The sequence below is a fragment of the Panicum virgatum genome, chromosome 6K (genome assembly GCF_016808335.1).
Source record: "Panicum virgatum strain AP13 chromosome 6K, P.virgatum_v5, whole genome shotgun sequence".
In the NCBI taxonomy this organism is placed as follows: domain Eukaryota; kingdom Viridiplantae; phylum Streptophyta; class Magnoliopsida; order Poales; family Poaceae; genus Panicum; species Panicum virgatum.
Window position 1 is genome coordinate 32049 of NC_053141.1, and position 19070 is coordinate 51118.

The 19070-nt window shown below is 50.9% G+C and overlaps 1 long non-coding RNA gene and 1 pseudogene across 1 annotated transcript; one reads left to right on the forward strand and one right to left on the reverse strand.

Moving 5' to 3' along the window:
• Positions 1-205: 205 nt before the first annotated feature.
• Positions 206-11928, reverse strand: LOC120639278 (annotated as a pseudogene).
• Positions 8482-9524, forward strand: LOC120711048. The gene is made up of 2 exons (XR_005690137.1): positions 8482-8955; positions 9212-9524. It is a non-coding gene; the product is annotated as an uncharacterized LOC120711048 (long non-coding RNA).
• Positions 11929-19070: the final 7142 nt, after the last annotated feature.

A 19070-nucleotide genomic window follows, 5' to 3' on the forward strand; every position in this document is an offset into this window, starting at 1 on the left:
CATGGTGACTTTGCTCGGTGATATGAGAACAGGCAGGATTTATATAGACGGCAGTAGCACGCAGAATCGCTTGAGTTGGCTTCATCCTAAGAGGAACAAACACTCTTCGTCGTCAGTACATGATCATCCATGTGCAAGGGAGTCATTATATTGACACTTATTGTCCTTTTCCTATTTGGAAAAAATAAGACAGCCTCAGTGCAAATTGACTCGAACAACGCAAGAAACCTCCATTTTCTTGGAAACTGTTATCTCTTTCCAATTCCTTTTACACAAAATAGCTCCATTTAAACACAGATTCTAACATCTTCGGCATGTCATCTACTGGTGTTACAACACAAGGCAGGCTCAGGTGTTGGAACCCGCAAAGAAGGTGAACACAACTCCAGCTATCAGAGCAATCAGCAGCCCAAACAGAGACGCTAGGATATTGAAGCTCCCAGCGCCTTGTTGTCTTCTGCTCCCATCCTCATCCTCCTGTCCAGTGCAGCCACTATCCTTGAGCCTGCTGGATCTGTTTCGTCCTCCACTACGAGCTCCAGGCACCATATCCCAAAAGGATTCTAGTGTGCCACAGACCGCTGCACTTTCTGGTTCCAGGATTGAAGAACTTGCTACAGCTGTTTCCAGTGGTATTACTTCCTTGCAGCGATCCGTTGCATCCTGAAATGCGAGGCAAAAGGGTGTCAAAGTGCTCTAGCAGAATTGAGTGTGGGTCTCAAACAAGTGACACAGCATAAGTACCTCTGTTCTCTCTGATTGTTGCAAGTAATCACAGACATAGGCGCCACTCAACCAAGGTATCAGGACTCTTCTCGGGAACGAGAAACTGTAAGGTTCTCTGTTTCAAGGGGGTTAAAATGCAATCAGTTATCAGACTTGTTGTCTATCATACACAGAGAAAAGGAAGGCGCAATGTGATAATGGCTTCATATCAATAACTCAATATTTTCCACTGCACTAATCAACAGGGCAGACTTCTACAACAAAAAACATATTGAGTCGGCGCACTTCTTAATTATTTTCAAGGTACAAAGAAATCTGTACCTTAACTCATGAAATACAACTTGAGTGACCTTCTGTGGTGGTGATTGCTCCAACTCATTAGTGGCAGAGCCATCATCTGCCTCATCCAGGATGATAGCCAACCTGCTTCTTAGACTTGTAATTATGTCTGCCTTTATACAGAGTAAGAGAAGCAGCACAAACAACAACAAAAAAACCATTATTTTTCTTGAAAACAATCATAAATATTCAATAACTAGAGAAGCTTCAAACAAGAAATCAGCTAGTGGAGACTCAAGACTCAACTATAATGATGCAATAGTGCCTGGTAACTAAATTTCAGCACTCATCAGAATCTACAGTTCTACCCACTCAAACCAATACCCACTTAATAACATATACATAGTCAAATAAAAAGATCATCCATAGTGAACCCAATCAAACTAATTTTGAATAAGAATCTTGAGATACAAAATTCAAGAACAAAATGCCCAGCAAAACACCATATCATCTGATCACTAAAGCATCAACAATCACTTCTGTACTCTTTACTTGGAGGACTCAAAACAAATGTGTATGTGAAGTAGTTTATCCTAAAACACTGCCTGTGAAACATTTGTAACACTGGAACTGGGTAATACGTATACAGTAGAGCCCCATCATGGGAAACAACGTGACTCTGTAAAAAAGACAAAACAATGGAAACTGATATTCCATAACTACCTTCAGATCAGATATAGCTTCTGAAATAGATTCTTTTGGGCCTAAGTATGCCAAGGCACTGACAGATCCGGCGAAGCGAAGAAGCCCAGCAACCCCCTCTAAACTGCATTCTTTAGTGCATGCATATAATGTTAGGCTCTCATGACAAGAAGAAAAGAAAAACTTGTCATCAAACAGAACAGCAAAAGCATTAGCTGAGGCACCTTCAATAGGCACAACATTCTTGAATGGAACAAGAAAATCGACTTGATGTGGGCTGTCTGTACTGATGTTTATGTCTTCTGAAAACTAGTTGAAATTTTTTTTGAGAAACAAGAGATATAAGTAGGTGCAAAAATGAACAAGATTAGCAAGCTGTTGCAAAAGAAGCAGCATTCTCTCCCACAACTGAAACTGATAGGAGGACAGAAATATAAAGCAGCAACTATTTTCAATTTCCCGTTTGGAACATTGGAATTGAATTCCATTCTAATAATCATAATTTAGACACAAATCTATTAAGCTAACATGATTGTATATGGAATATATTTGTATACTATTGTTGGCCACATGAGGGAGATACTTATGTGCTATATATTTCTACCTATGATGCGCCGATACTCCGCTCACCTAGCGTATCCCGTATCCGATACGTATCGGATACGGATACGGCTGGGATACGTCTCGGATATGTATCCGGCGATTTTTATTATTTTCGGATACTTCTGTGCATAGGATACGCGTATCGATACGTATGGGCCGCTTTGGATACGGCCCAACATAATTTCTGGCCCATTCAGCCCACAAACACATATAACCCTAACCCTCCCATGATGGATAAGTCTTTGTGCTGGATGGATAAGGCATAGAGTCCTTGCAAGGACCAGGGCATATATTCCTTTAGCATATTTCAGTTTGCTAGGACAGCATCTTGCTAGGACAGTCAGTTTGCTAGGACAGCATCTAGCTTTAGTTCTTTTGACTAGCATCTTAGCATCTTTTGCTGCAGCAAGCTTTGGCTGCCTGCCTTGGCTGCCTATAAGTATGTATCCCCAGCCCCTTGGGTTGGCATGGCTTTGAGTTTGTGAATATGAGAAAACCAGAAAATTGCCCCAAGTTCATTGTCATCCTCTCAGCTCAATGAGAGTTAGAATTGAGCTTCTAACATCTGGTATCCGAGCCGTACTTTCCTGTAGGTAGGATATCTCTTGCTCCTCCCCTTCCCAAGCCTCTGTAGCAGCCCAACCACCACCACCACCAGCAGCAGCAACTGCACCAGCAGCAGCAGCAGCTGCACTAGCAACAGCAGCAGCAGCAGTAGCTGCTCCAGCAACTGCAGCAGCAGCAGCTGCTGCACCAGCAGCTTCTTCCCCGTTCCCTTCCCCCTCTCCACGCAACAGCCCCTTGGAGGCGCGCCATGTCCGACGCACCGTCTCAGCGCTCGGTCGCCTCGAGCGCACGGCGCCAGCGAGACGCCGAGCTCGCCGCGGCAGAGGAGCGCAGGCGAGCGACGGCTCAAGCCGCTGCAGCAGCGGCGAGGGCGGCCAGGCTAGCTGCAGCGGAGCTGGCAGCGGCCAGGGCGGAGGTGGAAGCAGAGGAGGCGGAGGATGCGGCGCGTGCGGCGGAGGTCGAGGTTGAGACCTTGCGCGGCAGCCTCAGCGGCTCCATCGCCGGCGACGCCACCGCCGACGAGGACCTTGAGGAGTTGGAGAGGGAGAGAGCGCGGGAGCGGACCACGCGGTGGGCAGCAGCCCACCCCGGCGGCGATGGCCTGGACGGCGGCGCGCCCGGCGGCGGTCCAGGGGCCCGCGCGCCCGGCGGTGGCCTGGACGGCGGCGCGCCCGGCGATGGTCCAGGGGCCCGCGCGCCCGGCGGCTGCCTGGACGGCGGCGCGCCTGGCGGTGCGCCCGGCGACGGTCCAATGGGCCGCGCACCCGGTGGAGGAGGCCGCGCCCCTGGCGGCGGCGCGCAGGGCGGAGGCGGCGCCCCTGGCGGCGGCCGCCGCGCCCCTGGCGGCGGCGCGCAGGGCGGTGGCGGCGCTCCTGGTTGGGGTGCGCGCGGCGGCGCCCCCGGCTACCACGGCCTCCAGGCGGTGGTCAGGGACGTCGGTCCCGGCGGTGGGTGGCCCACCCTCACCAAGACCAACTACGTCGAGTGGGCCGCAGTCATGGAGGTGAAGCTCCAGGTGCGGCACATGTGGGAGGCAGTCCGGTACGGCGACGTCGGCTACGATGAGGATCGACGGGCGCTAGATGCTCTCATCGCAGCAGCCCCGTCCGAGATGCAGTTCACGCTTTCCAAGAAGCGAACTGCCAAGGAGGCCTGGGACTCCATCGCTGCGGCACGTATCGGCAGCGACTGCGCCCGCAAGACCACTCTCCAGGCACTTCGCAAGGAGTGGGAGAACCTGGCCTTCAAGCCAGGTGAGGATGTTGATGACTTCGCCCTCCGTCTCAACACTCTGCTGCAGAAGGTGGTGCAGTTCGGCGACGACACCTACGACGAGGAGAGAGCCGTCGAGAAGCTCTTCCGCTGCGTCCCCGAGAGGTACAGACAGACCGCTCGCTCGATCGAGTCTCTGCTGGACCTCTCCACCATGACGATCGAGGAGGCGATAGGTCGCCTCAAGGTCGTCGACAACGACGAGCCACAGCCTCCCTCGGGAGGCATCTCCATCGGTGGGAAGCTCCACCTCACTCAGGAGCAGTGGGAGGCTCGGCGCGGTGACAGGAGGAGGGGGGAGCCCTCTTCCTCGACAGGTGGCCGCAAGCGCGGCAAGCCGCGAAAGGGGCGCGGAGGTGCCCAAGCCGGGGCACGAGGGCGCGCCGAGGGTGGCGCCCGCGGAGATGCTCAGGGCAGCGCCGCTGACAGGCCCAAGGCGGCACGAGACGACGCCTGCCACAACTGTGGCAGGCCCGGCCACTGGGCCAGGGACTGCCCGCAGCGGAGGCGTGGGGGCCAAGCCCACGTCGCGGAGGCCCAGCCGGATGACGAGCCGGCTCTGTTCCTACTCCACGGGGACATGGAGCCGCACCCGACGGCACCGCCTGTCACCGCTCTACTCCACCTCGACGAGCCGCGTGCCCGAGTTCTCCTCGGCAACGGCTCCGACGACGACAGGGTCGATGGCTGGTACCTCGACTCCGGCGCCACGCACCACATGACCGGGCGGCGGGAGTTCTTCTCCGACCTGGACGTCGACGTAGGTGGCTCCGTCAGGTTCGGGGACTCCTCCGCCGTGGAGATCAAGGGCGTGGGCTCCGTGATCTTCACCGCCAAGTCCGGAGAGCACCGGATGCTCACCGGAGTCTACTACATCCCGGCGCTGCGGAACTCCATCATCAGCCTTGGGCAGCTCGATGAGAGCGGCTCCCGTGTGGTGATCGACAGCGGGGTCCTCCGCATCTGGGACCACCGTCGCCAGCTTCTCGCCAGGGTGGTTCGAGGGAAGAACCGCCTCTACATCCTCCATGTCGGGGTGGCCCAACCTCTTTGTCTTGCAGCTCGCAGGGACGACGAGGCATGGCAGTGGCACGAGCGCTTTGGGCACCTCCACTTTGAGGCCCTGAAGCGGCTCGGCGCCAAGGAGATGGTGCGAGGCCTCCCGTGCCTCGACCACGTGGAGCAGCTCTGCGACGTCTGCGTGCTGACGAAGCAGAGGCGGCACTCCTTCCCCCAGCAGGCGAGCTTTCGAGCCAAGGAGCGGCTCGAGCTCGTACACGGGGACTTGTGTGGCCCGGTGACACCGGTCACACCAGGAGGACGGTGCTACTTCCTGCTGCTCGTCGACGACCTCTCCCGCTTCATGTGGGTGATGATCCTCGGCAGCAAGGGAGAGGCTGCGGACGCCATCAGGCGTGCTCAGGCTGCTGCGGAGGCAGAGAGCGGCCGCAAGTTGCGCGTGCTGCGCACCGACAACGGCGGCGAGTTCACGGCGGCCGAGTTCGCGGCGTACTGCGTGGATGAGGGCATCCAGCGCCACTACTCCGCGCCGTACAGCCCGCAGCAGAACGGCGTCGTCGAGCGGCGCAACCAGACGGTTGTGGGGATGGCCCGGGCCCTCCTCAAGCAGAGGGGGATGCCGGCTGTCTTCTGGGGAGAGGCGGTGGTGACGGCCGTCTACATCCTCAACCGCTCGCCCACCAAGGCACTCGACGGCATGACGCCGTATGAGGCTTGGCATGGGCGCAAGCCGGCGGTCTCCCACCTGCGGGTCTTCAGCTGCCTCGCGTTCGCCAAGGAGCTTGGCCACATTGGCAAGCTCGACGACAGGAGCACTCCGGGAGTGTTCATCGGCTACGCGGCGGGTTCGAAGGCCTACCGCATTCTCGACCCGGAGACACAGCGTGTGCGCACGGCGCGCGACGTTGTGTTCGACGAAGGGCGAGGATGGGCGTGGGACAAGGCGGTGGACGACGGCTCGGCTCCGACGTACGACGACTTCACCGTCGAGTACGTCCACTTCGAGGGAGCTGGGGGAGTAGGCAGCTCTTCCTCGCCGAGCGTGCCTACCCCGGTCCCCGAGCCTCCACCGACTCCGGCGCCCGCCACACCGGCGGCACCACGCCCTTCCGCTACGACTCCGGCTGCGCCGAGTTCCTCGGCTGCACCACCACAGCCGGCGACGCCGCGCACTCCAGTACCGATAGCTACTCCTCCGGGCCCGTCTACTTCGACACCTGCTCGTGCTGAGCACAGTCCGGTGGAGTTCGCTACTCCGCTCTCTCACGACGAGGAGCGCGTCGACGCGTACCATGACGGCGAGCCGTTGCGGTACCGTACGATGGAGGACCTTCTCGGTGACCAGCCGGTGCCGGGACTGGTGCCTCACGACCTGGAGGCGCAGTTGCACCTCGCGTGCGACGATGGCGAACCTCGGTCTTTCGCAGAGGCCGAGGGACACGCGGCCTGGCGTGCCGCGATGCAGTCGGAGATGGACGCGGTTGAGAAGAACCGCACTTGGGAGCTTGCTGATCTCCCTCGCGGTCACCGCGCGATCACCCTTAAGTGGGTGTTCAAGCTGAAGAGGGATGAGGCCGGCACCGTCGTCAAGCACAAGGCTCGCCTGGTGGCACGAGGTTTCGTGCAGCAGGAGGGAGTCGACTTCGACGATGCCTTCGCTCCCGTGGCACGGATGGAGTCCGTGCGACTCCTCCTTGCGCTAGCTGCCCAGGAGGGCTGGCGTGTCCATCACATGGACGTCAAGTCGGCGTTTCTCAACGGCGACTTGAAGGAGGAGGTCTACGTGCACCAGCCGCCGGGGTTTGCGATCCCCGGCAAGGAGGGTAAGGTGCTACGTCTGCGCAAGGCCCTCTATGGCTTGCGGCAGGCCCCGAGGGCGTGGAACGCCAAGCTGGACTCCACGCTCAAGGGGATGGGCTTCGAGCAAAGCCCGCACGAGGCGGCCATCTACCGGCGGGGCAAAGGAGGCAATGCCCTGCTGGTGGGTGTCTACGTCGACGACTTGGTGATCACCGGCACCAAGGATGCGGAGGTGGCAGTGTTCAAGGAGGAGATGAAGGCCACCTTCCAGATGAGCGACTTGGGGCCTCTCTCCTTCTACCTGGGGATCGAGGTGCACCAGGACGACTCCGGGATCACACTTCGACAGACCGCCTACGCCAAGCGCGTCGTCGAGCTCGCTGGGCTCACCGACTGCAACCCAGCCCTCACTCCGATGGAGGAGAGGCTGAAGCTGAGCCGTGACAGCACGGCGGAGGAGGTGGACGCTACTCAGTACCGGCGTCTTGTGGGGAGCCTCCGCTACCTCGCCCACACACGGCCGGACTTGGCGTTCTCCGTCGGCTACGTCAGTCGGTTCATGCAGCGACCGACGACGGAGCACCAGCAGGCCGTGAAGAGGATCATCCACTATGTTGCGGGGACTCTCGACCACGGTCTCCACTACCCGAGGTGCCCTGGGGCGGCACACTTCGTCGGGTACAGCGACAGCGACCACGCCGGCGACATCGACACCAGCAAGAGTACGAGCGGGATCCTCTTCTTCCTTGGCGAGTGCCTCGTTAGCTGGCAGTCGGTCAAGCAGCAGGTGGTGGCCTTGTCCAGCTGCGAGGCCGAGTACATAGCGGCCTCCACTGTGTCGACTCAGGCGCTCTGGCTCGCTCGACTGCTGGGTGATCTACTCGGCAGAGACATTGGAGCGGTGGAGCTCAGGGTGGACAGCAAGTCCGCCCTGGCCTTGGCGAAGAACCCCGTTTTCCATGAACGGAGCAAGCACATCCGGGTGAGGTACCACTTCATCCGAGGCTGCTTGGAGGACGGGAGCATCAAGGCAAGCTACATCAACACCAAGGACCAGCTTGCAGACCTGCTCACCAAGCCCCTTGGGAGGATCAAGTTCCTTGAGCTCTGCTCCAGGACCGGGATGGTCCAATCCTCCCACACGACGACGCACAAGACTTAGGGGGAGAATGATGGATAAGTCTTTGTGCTGGATGGATAAGGCATAGAGTCCTTGCAAGGACCAGGGCATATATTCCTTTAGCATATTTCAGTTTGCTAGGACAGCATCTTGCTAGGACAGTCAGTTTGCTAGGACAGCATCTAGCTTTAGTTCTTTTGACTAGCATCTTAGCATCTTTTGCTGCAGCAAGCTTTGGCTGCCTGCCTTGGCTGCCTATAAGTATGTATCCCCAGCCCCTTGGGTTGGCATGGCTTTGAGTTTGTGAATATGAGAAAACCAGAAAATTGCCCCAAGTTCATTGTCATCCTCTCAGCTCAATGAGAGTTAGAATTGAGCTTCTAACATCCCACTCTCCCAGTATCCCACGAGTCCACGAGCAGCAGCCGCCAGCCGCCAGGGGGGTGCCCTGCTCCCGCATCCGCCAGCGCCACCTGCGACGCCGCCCGACGCCGCGGACGCCGGCGACCCCGCGCGATGCCGCCGACGCGCCGGCCGCCTGTCCTGCTCCCGCACGGCCTCTCCTCAGCCTCTGCCGTCCCTCCCACCGCCGCCCGCATAGGTGGCCGCCACAGCCCCTCCCGCCAGGCACCCGCGCAGTGATGGCGATAGCAAGGTGCCGAGGCCTACAGGCAGCGGCGGCGGCGCCTCCACTCCAACGACGGAAGGAGCCCCCAAGGCACAGCCTCCTGCAGGTTGCAGCGGGCAGCGGCGGGCCGGAGCTTCCTCCTCCGCACGGGACAGGTGGCGCCTCTTCCCGAGGACCTAGCGGCAGAGCCTGACCCGGAGGTGAATGTGGCTGGTGGCTCCCTGAGGAACGGTGATTTGTAAGTGCTCGATCTATGCATTCTTGGTCTGTTCTTGATCTATTAGGACTTGATCTGTTAGGGCTAGATTTGTTAATTCTTGATATGTTAGTTCTCGATCTAATAGTAATTAGTTAGTACTAGTTGTAACAATTGATTAGTAGTGTGCTTGATCCGTGAGACATGGCAATAGAAATTTGTTCATGTGCTGTTAGCTTTGCAGCTAGTACTAGTTGTGACAATTGATTAGTACCATCCTTGATGTGTGCTGCTGCAGGGATGCCCCCGCCGGCCAATATATACCATCCTTATCCGAGGTAGTAGTGTGATGTTTTCAAATATAGATTGGGGGCACAGAGCCTTCTATGGCATATAATACCATGGATTCCAATTTCAGCAATAGTCTAGAGGATGCAATTTGCTGTTATGTTATTTACTACTATTGTGTTTGCTTGTTTGGAACTATGATTTCAGTTATTTATGACTTATGAGACTATTATGTTTGCTTGTTTGGAACTAAGTTTTAAAATTATTTATAAGACTGCAAGTTGCTGTATGTTTTTATTTCTATTAAAAAATTTGTATCCGTATCCGCGTATTGGTGTTTTTCTTGAAATAGCGTATCCGTGTATCCGATACGTATCGTATCCGATACGTATCGTATCCGATACACGTACCCGTATCCGTGCATCTTAGATTTCTACTATAGAAGAGTGAGCCAAAGAGCGTGCTATAAGTTACCAAATAAAAACATAGCTTGGTGGTGTATAGAATCAATTTCCATCTCAACTCTATGAATTTAGGATAGGCTTCGATCTAAACTTTGGGAAGTGGTTGGAAAGTGGTGCGATGTCATATTCTAAGCCAAATAGCCTAGTTTATTAAGTATATTTCAATTCCTCCAAAATGAGAGGATCCAAACGGCCCCTTAGTGAATTGTTGAACTAATAAACATATCCCAGTCTCTTGGGAGCCATAAAAGCATGTCATCTATGAATGGATAAACTATGTCTGATTCTGTTAATTTATTATTTCAAATGTTTTGCATAAAATGATGAATTTTCGGCACTGGTTAAAGGGTATGGCCTAAATTATATGGAATATCAATTTATGCACTACTTAGTCCACTTCAAGAAGATGCAGACTAAAATTTCAATTATATCAGAAATTCCCTTCCCCAGACCCCACCTTGGGTGGCAGCACAGGGTACACCCTTTTATTCAGATGGCTGGTTATCATGTGAAGCAAATCTGTTTGAAATTAGTGCATCTGAAAAGCAGGTCTATGAATGTGAACAAAACTTTTTGAACTACATGGAACTAGCTGCCCATATTTTTCTAGGCGATGAGCATTCCCAGCTTTGTGGCATTTATGGTCTTACCTAACTGCAATAGAGGCTAAAGAATTGTAACTTACTAGACATCCATCAACCAAAGCTCTGGCATTCTGCACTTCCTCTGTGAGATGACTGATTGCCTTCAAAATGACTTTCTTGAATGGCTCAGCCCGAACATCTGTTAACCTATGTCAATTCATGTTGTAATTAGCTAAGGATGTGGCAGAAGACTATCATTGCAGCGAAGGGTAACATTGACAAATACAGAGATCTGTTACAGGACATATAAACTGATATGCAGAGTTGATTGTCTGTGCCATAATGATAGATGAAATCGATGCTACCTTATCTCAAAATTATATGTGCATCTGAAAGTTTGAGAGAATCTAATAGTTTGCTGTATCCAGTGTTCTAAAAAACGTTTTTAAACGTTGTTTAATCTTGATTAAACGCTGAACGGTGGCCAAGCGTTGCGTTTAATCACAGTGTCGTTTAATCACAACACACGTTTAATCATGTTCAATCTACGATTAATCACAAAAAACTCTAAACCATAGGCAAGCGTTCGCCTAGCGTCTAGCGTTTTTTAGAACCTTGGCTGTATCTGAAATCACACGGACGCAGGCTTCCTGACGCAACCTCGCATATACGACAGGCCCATCTGTAATGTAATACATCATGTCCATTAACATTAGCTGATAACTCCATACTAAAATATAATGGGACAGAAGAAACAAAATTTCAGAGGAAAATACCTCCTATTGATATATTTAAAAAAGCACAACAACAACATAAACACATGGAATCACAATTGAGGGAACCAAATGACTGCATTGAATTTCCATTTATGCCAGAACCAAGCATCGTGTGCCAGGTTAAGCGCGTACTTAGATTAGATATGCTGCTGGCAGATGAGGGGCAAAACAAACATATTTTGAGAAGAGCACCAGCACCTTCGAGGGCTGTAAGAGATGCGAATGAGCAGCCTCTCACTGAGCGTGCAGCCATAGCAAGCTTGGGAAACTGCTCTAATAACCTGAAAGATGGCATGAGTAAACAACTATTGGAGGACTGACAGTGTGTAAATCAGCGAAGCATGGAGTGGATAATGATAGAGTTAACCTGCGATAGGACAGCAGGGGGCGTGGCCTTGAAGGATGGCTCGGAAGCCCATACGTAAATGCCTATGACACTCATTCCTCCGAGAAGCATCCTCGACACCTAAAAATGAGTAAGGATGCGATTAAGAATTTAGCAGATGAAATAGTCTGGTTGAATGGCATTGTGGTTGGTATAGTTACCTGTCGCGCGTGCTCGGCGATCCAATCGACATCGAACTCAAGAGTGGCGTCAGCGGAGGAAGGGGCTTTGGCCTTGGAGGCCTTGGGCTTGGGGGACGGCGCGGAGGGAGCATGCGGGGGCCGCGGCTTCGGTGGGCGGCGTGGGAAGGAGGGAGTAGACGAGGGCACGGTCGGAGGAGGCGCTGAGCTTGCCGACGACGAGGCCCACCTGGAAGCGAATCGAATCATCAAAATTCAAAACAGCGGATCGATCGAGGACGCAAGGTGAGGGGAGGTGAAGGGAGCACGGGCAACCTGGGCTTGAGGCGGAGGAGAGGAGGACGAGGAGAGAGCTTCTTCAAAGGCCTTGAGGCACATTCAACAGATGCGATGCGATCGCGCGAGGACCGACAACAAACGCGTACTATATGCATGGCCAAGCATGAACAGTGTGAAAATGATAATAAAATTAAGTATTTAATTCTCTAGTAATAATTAGAAAATTCAACCTCTTACACTGTGGAGGGAGGGGGCTATTTATACCCTTGGCCCTCGGTCAGGTATCCCCGAATTGCTCCTCCAACTCATTTACAACTCACTTACAGATGATTTCAGAGTAAAATTACACAGTGAGAGGTGTACAAATCCGACCTTCTCACGTATTCACGTTTTACACGCACGCCTACTCCCGACGAAGGTTTTGGGGGACCTTCGTCCGGGTTGCATTCTGCACTCGGTAACCTTCGGGTCTCGAAATAAACCTTCGCAGGTTCCGGCCTTCGGGCTTGTGTTCTTGCGCGATCAGTCGTCACCTTCGGCATACCGAAGGTGCCTCCCTCGAAGCTCCGCAGGTTGTGACCTCCAGGTTTGTGCTCCCGAGCAATCTGCCCTCACCTTCAGGTCCGAAGGTGAGCCTTCTGGTGCTCAGCGTTTTGATAGACGCCAATAAACCTTCGGGCGCTCTCGTTATCCATCGTCGGAGTCCTGCAGATAGGTTAGGGCATGTTTTTGAGGCTGGGGCTAGCCTCCGGGAGCACCCCCGAAGGCCCAATCCCCAACAGTAGCCCCTCGAGGGCTTGGTCCGAAGCCGACGGTCCGAACCCGCGCTATTGAAAAAGATTGCACTCATCCTTCGGGAAGCTCCCGAGGAAAAACGTCTCCCAAACCGTCGGCTGCAACGGTTTGATTTATGGAGGGTACGTGTCAAGCTCCGATTGCGCCGCTGGAACGGGTGACTCCTCGATTTTACCGTTGGTACTGTAGCTTTTCTCGCGCCTATATAAGCGGAGGAGGGGGGTAAAACCTGTGCCCTTTAGAGTTTTGCTTACCTTCGACACTTTTTGTCATAAAGCACTTCTGTGGCAGTACCGTCCGAATTAATCCGGCTCAAGTGCGCTAACCATCACCATAAAGGTAATCCCGGCTAACCCGCACTTCAAACAGAGTAATCCGACAGTCCAGTCGGGTAAAGTCCCGATAAAACCACCTGAGCTGCATTCGAAACCCAAAGCTTACATGCAACTCACACGAAGGTGAATCCGGAGAGTACAACATTTCACAAATTCTTACATCACAGAGTCTTAACTTAAAATATTACAAACTGAGTTTGAAATCTTAAAAAGGTACTTGAAAATTCAAATTGAAAGTAGTTCAAAGTTCACTGCAGCGGGAATAAAGCGAGTACTAAACGACGATATAAGATGTCATGATAAAGCCCGTACATGACATCACTCGACATTGTCATCGTTAGCCAGAGTCGTATCCCATTCCACCGACCAACCAGGGGTAAAGTACACGGCCAAGTCAAGCTAGCTACCTGATCTTCAAACGTATCACCTAAAAACAAAGTTGAGCCACAAGCAAGGCTGAGTATACTAATACTCAGCAAGGCTTACCCGACTAAGGGTATACTTAGGCCTCTTGTCTGGTGCCAAGCCTGTAGGCTAGCTTATCCACTATGCGGGTGGATCCGGTCCGAGGCTAGTAAGCGTGGTGCCAAGCCTGTAGGCGGATGTAGTATCAGTGCAGGGGGAGCAGGTGTGGACCTGACGTTCCCCGATTCGCAGGATTCATGGGAATCCTATTCTAGATGGCTTCACAGTCCCGGGGCGACCTCTTGCGAGAGAACGCGCCCAAACCCGGGAAAGCAGGATGGTGCCATGGCTGCTAGTTCTTGTTCTCAGTAGACCGGTGCCTCGGAGTCAGTCGGAGTTGTCTGCTGGCTGGCGACGGGGCGAGTGGGTACATGTGTACAACCCCTGCAGGGTGAAAACTATACGTATAGCCGCGTACTCGGTCATGTACATTTCTACTCTTCTGTTACTTCCATTAGTTAGTGTGACTTGATACTTTTCTACCTCCCTCTACCCTACTTTCCTGCTTGGATAGCAGCTGAGGTGCGAGGAGAGGGAGTTCTCGCACCGACTTGGTTATTAGGGACTTGGGTAAGTCTCGGAGGTGTGAGTTGACCGGGAGTCCGGGATGCCGGAATGGCCCACGTCAGGTGACTTGGCAGATGATATACTTTGTTGATGCTACACATAGGAAACCCTAGCCTTATCCATTGACTATTTCTTTTACCATAATGCATCCACTTAAAGCTTTCATACGGATGGTGATGTGAACCTATCCCGTCCTTGGGGATAGTTTGGTAGATGCAGGATCCGACTCGAAGATCGACGATGACTTTGAAGGAAGGACTAAGGACGACTCGTGCTTCGCTCAAGTTTGCCTGTGGATGAAAGAAGACGTCAAGAGGAAGGATGCCCCAGAAGTCTAGCTACCGCTTCCGTTTTCTAGTTGTTCCCTTTTAGCCCAATGGGCTTGTACCAGATGATTTCGTACCACAATCTGCTGGATTATGTAATAATTAAACCTTTGTTGTGTTTTATCGCGAAGGATGACTGTGATATGTAATTGAAATGAGTTCTGTATGTGATAGCTACTGATCCAGGGACTATCACGACGATACAAGGAGTCGGGTTGTCCGTTCGACAACCCGGTTCATTTAAGACTGGACCTCAGAGCCAAGCGCTGATCACCAGCCCTGTCACGTATGAAGAGCTGACCCCGAGCACAAGCAGAAATACGATGAGGTCAAACCTTAGTACGAAGCCGATCTCATCGGCTCTTTCGAGAGGACCCGCAACCACGGCATCAGGTGGAAAGGGTTCTCACCCGAAGGCGCTCTCGACAACGTTGACTTGTCCGTACCATCAGAGGAGCGCACCAGAGCCCTGCGCCAGGAGATGAACTACATGGTGGCTCACACGCTTCATCGGCACTCAGAAAGCCTGGTGAATGAGCTCGAGCGTGTGGCACGTCGTGTCGTCCAGGAGGTGATCAAGAACCAGTACTCCCCATCAGAACCAATTGAAAGTGATCTAGGCCCCTAAGTGGGTTTTGGTGAATAATGACAAAACACATGTATATTTAATTGTGTAATTAAGCATGCGTGCAAGTGATGAATATGTATAGGTCAATCAAGTGATGGTGTATGGCGGTGTTCAAGCATAATCATGGAATAAGATTTTATTTTTGAAATTTGAGTATAGGGACGCCGTACTATCAAGAGGGACTTAATTCAAAGGTGTTGACTTGAAACTAGTGCTCAAGAGAACCTAGACAAATACTTGTGAGCCACAAAACAATTCGAGAGAGCAAAAATCGAACTTTCCCTGCCTAACCCGGATACTCCGGGTATAGGGCCGGATACTCCGGACCCCTTTGCCCGGAGTGTCCGGGTGCTGTTTCCGGGCTGAAAAACTTGTGTTGCCCGGAGTCTCCGGGCATATACCCGGAGTCTCCGCGTACCCTTTCGCCCAACGGCTATTTCTGGGATGAAGACTATAAATACCCCCACCATACCCCTTCAGCCCTCTCTCTTGCCACTTTGACGAGCTGAACTCAAACCTAAACCAAGAAAGAGCTCTCTCACTCCCTTTTCTCCATTCTTGAGTGATCCCACTGAGGGATTTGAGTGAGAAGCAAGCAAGAGCAAGGATTCGAGCAAGTGAGCCTCATTCCCATCTCTTGAGCACTTGGTTTTGGTCAAGCCCGCGGATTCAAGTTTGTTACTCTTGGAGCCTTGTGCTCCTAGACGGCTAGGCATGCTTGTGATTGCTCAATCAAGATTGTGAGCTGCATAAGAAGTTTGTAAGCTCCATTCCTCGCCGAGGAATCCATAGTAAGTAACCTTGGGCTTGAGAGGTGATCTCGCCCTTGGAAGAGGAGCATAGGGATTCTTGAGCACCGTCTCTTGAATCCTTCCTCAACAGAGACGTAGCACATTTGGGTGTGAACTTCGGGAAACAAATCCTTGTCTACTTTGTGCTAGTTTACTTGATTTCATTGCTAGTTGCTTGTGAAACTTTTTTTCTAGGGTTTGAGCTCGATCTACTCACTCATGAGTTTCTAGTGAGTTCTGTTTGTTGGATATCAATCTTAAGGAACCCCTGGTACTCTTACTTTAGCTCGATCTAATTTTCATACATAGATTCTTGCAGTTTTCTTTCAGGTCGTTCATACCCGGAGACTCCGGATATATCTCAGGATACTCCGGATCACAAAACCCGGAGTATCTGGGCTCTTACCCGGAGTATCCGGGCTGGTCTGTGTTTGACATTTTTGTTAAGTGTTTTAAACTGCATGAATGCCTATTCACCCCCCCTCTAGGCATCTTAATATCCTTTCAATTGGTATCAAAGCAAGGCTCTCCATTCAAGGGGCTTAACCGTCCGGAGAGGTCAAGATGTCGGATGATGAGAAGAATCCAGAGAATCCGGTTAATGAAGGTGAAAAAGGTGATCCCAGTGATAAAAGAGACAAAGACAAGAATGTAGAGCCATCCAACAACAACAAGAAGGGAAAGTATAAGAATGGTGGAGAAGAAAGTGAAGGAGAGACATCCGATGATGAGATGTCTTATGAGGAGTGGAAGGCATGGAGGAAAAAGAAGAAGGAGCGAAGGAAGAAAAAGTCTAGCTCCCGAGTTATCATAGATTCTAGTGATGACTCCGATACCGACCCCAAGAGAAGAGCCTCACGCTCTTCAAACAAGGGCAGCTCATCAAGGTCAAAAGGCAAAGATGACTATCGAAGAGTTGCTCATGACTACACATTTTCACTACCTAGTGAGCACAATGCATCAATTCATATGGGAAAGCCACCTTTCTTTGATGGCACCGGATATAACCAATGGAAGACTAAGATGTTCGGTTACATGAATGCAATTCACAAGGATCTTTGGAAAGTTGTGGAGGTTGGATGTGAAATTCCGGATGAAGATGAAACTCCAAGACCGATTCAAGCATATGTGCTACAAAGGAACTTTAAAGCATTGAACATCCTGCACACACCCGTGAGTCCCGAAGAGTTTGACAAGATAGAGGATGCACCAACCGCCAAAGATGCTTGGGACACTCTCCTAGTGAATCATCAAGGGTCAAGAAAAGTACGTGAATCAAGAATCAAAACTTTGGAAGATGAATTGAGCTTATTCTCCATGAAGAAGGATGAAGGTGTAAAAGAGATGTATAACCGCATGAAGAAGATCACAAATCAAATCAAATCTCTTGGTGGTGACAAGTGGGTGACCGTGAGATCGTGGACAAGCTCTTGATCGTGTATATGGCTAGGGATGTTACTCTACCTAGCTTGATTAGAGCCGAAAGAGGATTCAAGCACTTCACCGCCGAGAATGTTCTTGGGAGAATTGAGGCTCACCATGATCAATTGAAGAGAGTCAAGATTAACCAAGATCTAGCCGAGCTTCAAGAACAAGCAGCCAAAAATAGTGGCTTGGCACTTCAAGCTAAGTAAAAAGGCAAAGAAAAGGCAAACCAATCCTCAAAAATTGAAGGTACTAGTAGTGATGATGATAATGAGTTTGATGATGAGCAAATGGCTTTCTTTATCAAGAACATCACAAGAGTAATGAAGAAGAGTAACTTTAGAAACTTTGGGAAGAACACGAAGTATGAGCCAAGAAGAAGATCTAATAGGCCATGTTTCGGGTGTAACAAAGTTGGGCATTTTATTGCCGATTGCCCGGAAGAAAAGAAAAAGAACAAAGGCACCAAAAAAAGCTCATCCAAGAGAGATAGATCAAGATACAAGAAGCAAGCCGGAGAAGCTCATCTTGGCCAAGAATGGGATTCACAACAAGAAAGTGAGTCCGAGAAAGAAGATGTTGCAACCATGGCTTTCAAGGCATCATCTCCACATCCTATAAGTTTGTTTGAAGATCTCACTGACTATGAGGATGAAGATCCTATCATGTGCCTCATGGCTAAAAACTCCAAGGTAACATCTCCAAACTCATCGGATGATGAAATGGATAATGAAGTAGAAGTTGCTAAACTAGTCAAGAAATATGGTAAAGGGGCCGCAACTAAAATGATGAAATTAGTTATGAAACTAGACGAAGCGGATGAGACTCTTGAAACACAAGAAGAATTGCTTAGACTTGAGAGAGAAAAATTCAAAGCTCTTGAAAAGGACCTCGCCTATGAAAGGGAGGAAAACAAGATGCTTGTGAACTCAATCAAAGTCAAGGATGGCACTCTTCTTGAGTTAAAAGAGTCACTCTCTAGCGAAAAAGAAATAGTGGATGATTTGACTAGAAAATTTTCTTTTGTCAATGGCACTAACACTTTCCTAAGGAAGGATAATGAGAAACTTCAAGAGAGCATGACAAGCTTACAAGCTAATCACATGGCACTTGAAGTTCAATTTAATACTCTTTGGGAAAGTACTTCTAAGACTAGAGAGACATCAAATTCATCTAGTCCTTCTATGAGTAATGGATGTGCACGGTGCTTTAATATTGATATTCAAACTTGTGCTACTAACCTTGTTGAGATGAATGCAATGAAGAAAGAAATTTCTAGACTCACTCATTTGTTGCAAGAAGAAGCTTCACCACACACTCAAGTCCCAAAGAAAAATCCCTCAACAAGGGTAGGTGAGTTTGAAAAACACACCAAGGGATTTGGGTCAAGATACATGAGCAAGTTTAGGTTCGAAAAAGGTAAGGGACTTGGTAGGAATGGGCAAGGTACTCCACATGCCATTCCATTTAACAAGAACAAGGACAAGACCGCCTTGGGTGCTCAAGGAGGTCTAGTGAACATGACCACTCCCGTTCACAAGACAAATGATGTGATTCAAGAAAGTGGTCATGTCAAATTCATCAAGAGAAGCACAACATATGATGAGGGTGCTAAGATTATTGCATCTTCATTCAAAGAAGATAAGTTCAAGGCCTCTAACTCAACCAAGATCAAGGCACAAGAATCATCTCATGTATCATTTTACGCCGATTATGTTTTGACAAGGAACCACCGTGGTAAAGTGGTTGCCAAGTTTGTAGGACGTCGTACATGGAACACAAAAGTAAAAAAGTCATGTTTGGGTGCCCAAAATTCTTGTGACTAACATTAAAGGACCCAAGTATTGTTGGCTACCTAAAAGAAAAGAGTAACTTTGTTTTGTAGGGATACTCCTCCGGTGGATCAACT